Here is a 3,393-nt window from a genome sequence, read left to right as displayed (position 1 = left end):
GGTGATGTGCAGAGAGTGTGGTGCAAGTCCAGTAGAGAAGCAACAGGTGTAGAGGAGGGAGAAAAGTGAGTCAGTAGAATAGGAGTATTTCACTGGTAGAGTAAGATATATGTTAAGGTTGCAAGATTCACTTGTAACATGATAATAACTTATGTATTTGAAGTCTTAACCGTGAACACTGAGTTGTAGCTAAGTGTAGGGGTTGGTCCTCCTTTGGGTTGTAGCCCATAAATCTATCAGGGGTTGTAGCTCCTTAGGTTGGTGCCCTAAAGTCAGGGGTTGTAGCTCCTTGGGTTGGTGCCCTAAACTATGTAACCATGTTTTACTGTGAGGTTGGATTGGAGTAGTAGACTCTAACAACATTGATCACCGAGGTTCTTCCCACAATGGGCTTTCCTCATATATACTGGTGTTATGAGATGTTTCCTTGTGTGTGTGTGCTTGAGTTGGCTTTCTGTACTAACCCGTAAGTCTTCTCTATGCTTGATTTACTTACCGGTGTCTTCCACAGAAGAAAGTTGAGAAGAAAAGATTTGAGAACCACTGATTCACCCCCTCCCCCTCTCAGTGGTACATTGTGTCTAACATCATATTGGTATCAGAGCATGATTTTGAAGATCACTTGGCTAGTATAGTCTTGGTGTATGTCAAAGAAAGAGATTGAAATAGGGGCTGACAAAATGCCTCCTAAGAGTATGTCACAAGATGCGGTGAAGAAGTTGATTGAAGAGATTCTTGAGTCCAAGCTTGAAGAATTGAAAAAGACTAATGATAAGGAAGATGGAAATGACACTAATGAAGAAGGTGATAAACAAGATGGAGAATCCTATAAGAGGGTAGAGGAGATACCTATAGATTAGAGGGCATTTGTAGGTGCCTTGAGGCCATTCGATAGGGACAACATTGATGGGTTGCCTATATATAGTATAAGTGTAGAAGCAAAAGAGGTGATATATTGGATTAAGGCACTGACCAGTCATTTTGAGTATAAAGAAATCCCTAAACATAAGAGACTTAAGTTGGCAAAAGTAATGTTAAAGGGGTCTTCTCTCACATGGTGGAACTATGTACAAGGGGAGAGAGTTAAGGATGGAAAAAGTATGATAACCTCATGGGAAAGGATGAAACCTAAAGTCAAGGCATAATTGCAAAACCTCAGATAGAGAGACCTTGATGTGAGTGCATATATGGAGGAGTTTAGTAAACTCAATTGCACACCAAAGAGACAAGAAGAGGAGTCAGAGAAAAAGGTCGGGTACTCGAAAGACCTAAGGATGAACATCCAAGATGAGATCAGCATCTTACCACTAAAGACAATGAACAAGTGTTCTGAATTGGCCCTAAGCACACAAGAGAAACTAAAGAGAATAAGTGACCAAGGTAATAGAGTTAAACGAGGGAGAAGTTTCAGAGACAGAGGCAGTTTTGCAGGAAGAAGTCCTAACCAAAGTTATAGTGGTGAGTATAACCAAGGAGAGACAATTGGGGACTCAAGTAGTAGAGGAAGCTACCATGGGAGAAGACCTAATGGAAGACGTGGGATAGTTAGCTCAGGGAGGGGATCCAAGTTCTCTAGTATGATATGCTATAACTGCAATCAGATGGGGCACTTAGCCTACAAGTGTCCAGAGAACCTGCCTCAACTTCTCATGGTGGTGAGAGGATAACCACTTTGACTCAAGAAAATGAACGGATTGTGACATATCTTGAAGTGAATTTGACATCAAAAATGGGAGAGTGCTTGATGATCAAGAGGAAACTACTCAAGGAACCAGTGAAGACTAAGTCACCCCAAAAAATGACTTTGTTTAGAGTCAACTATAAAATTCAAGGTAAGGTTTGTAAATTTGTTATAGATTTAGGGTCTATTGATAACATTGTATCTCTGGAAGAAGTAAACAAGTTGAAGTTTGAAAGGATACCCCATAGTTGACCATATAGACTCAGTTGGTTGAACAAAGGGAAAAACATACTCATCAATGAACAAGCATGGGTAAAGTTTAGTATTGGGGGATATAAGGATAAAATTTTGTGTGACATCCTTCCAATGGATGCTTGCTATTTATTGCTAGGAAGACCATTGCAGTTTGATAGAAAGGGTCATCATGATGTAGAAAAGAATGCTTACTCTTTCCAAAAGGATGGTGTGACCTTTAGGATGAAGTTAGTGGTATAAGGCGATCCACAGTATGTAAGATCTAGTGTGATGATGGTGGGAGAAAGAGAGTTCCTAAATACAATAGAGGAGGAAGGTGGAGTAGGTTTTTCCTTGATTGTGAAGCCCAGGGAAGAAAGGAAGAAGAGTGTGAGTGAGGTACAACCTAAGGAGGTCAGGGAACTGCTAGACCGGTACAAAGAAATCATTGCGGAAGACATACTTGATTCCCTACCACCTATCAGAGATATGAGTCATCAGGTTAGCCTCATACCAGGAGCAATACTTCCTAACAAAGAAGCATATAAAATGACCCCATAGCAGAATGAGGAGATAGCTAGGCAGATTCAAGATATCCTAGATAAAGGGTTGGTGAGAAAGAGCCTTAGCCCATGTGCAATACCTACTATTTTATCCCCAAAGAAGGATGGGAAATAGTGACTTTGTATTGATTCTAGGGCTATCAATAGTACAGCCATAAAATATAGGTTTAATACTCCAAGGATAGAGGGCCTAATGGATTATTTAGAGGGAGCTACCTATTTCTCTAAAATTGACCTCAAGAGTGGGTACCATCAGATAAGGATAAGAGAGGGGGTTGAATGGAATAATGGATTCAAAACTAATGAAAGATTGTATGAGTAGCTTGTGATGCCTTTTGGTCTTTCAAATATCCCTAGAACCTTTATGAGACTAATGAATGAAGTGTTGCAAGAGTTTATATGAAAATTTGTAGTAGTCTACCTTTATGATATATTGGTGTTCAGTTAGAGCAAGGAGGAGCACTTGAAACACTTGGAGGTAGTCATGAAGTGGTTGAAGGAGGAGAAGTTGATGATAAATGTATAAAAGTGTGAGTTCATCTAGAAGGAATTGGTGTACTTAGGCTTTGTCATCTATAAGGGTGACTTGAAGATGGATTCTTCCAAGGTAGAGACTATTTTAAACTGACCTACACCTAAGACAGCTGGAGAGGTAAGAAGTTCTTATGGTTTGGCAGCTTTTTATAGGAAATTCATTACAGCTTACAGTGATATTTGTGCACCTATGTTAGAAAACATCAAGGGTCATTGTAAGGTGAAGTTAGTGTGGACTAAAGAAGTAGATAAGAGTTTTGAGTGTTTAACCAAAAAGTTGCCAAGTACCCAGTCCTAGTATTACCTGATTTTAGTACGGTCTTCACCATTGAATGGGATGCAAGTGGTTTTTTTATAGGAGCAGTATTGATCCAAGAGGGG

The sequence above is a fragment of the Cryptomeria japonica genome, chromosome 4 (genome assembly GCF_030272615.1).
Source record: "Cryptomeria japonica chromosome 4, Sugi_1.0, whole genome shotgun sequence".
Lineage (NCBI taxonomy): Eukaryota > Viridiplantae > Streptophyta > Pinopsida > Cupressales > Cupressaceae > Cryptomeria > Cryptomeria japonica.
Note: the sequence above shows the minus strand (reverse complement) of the source record.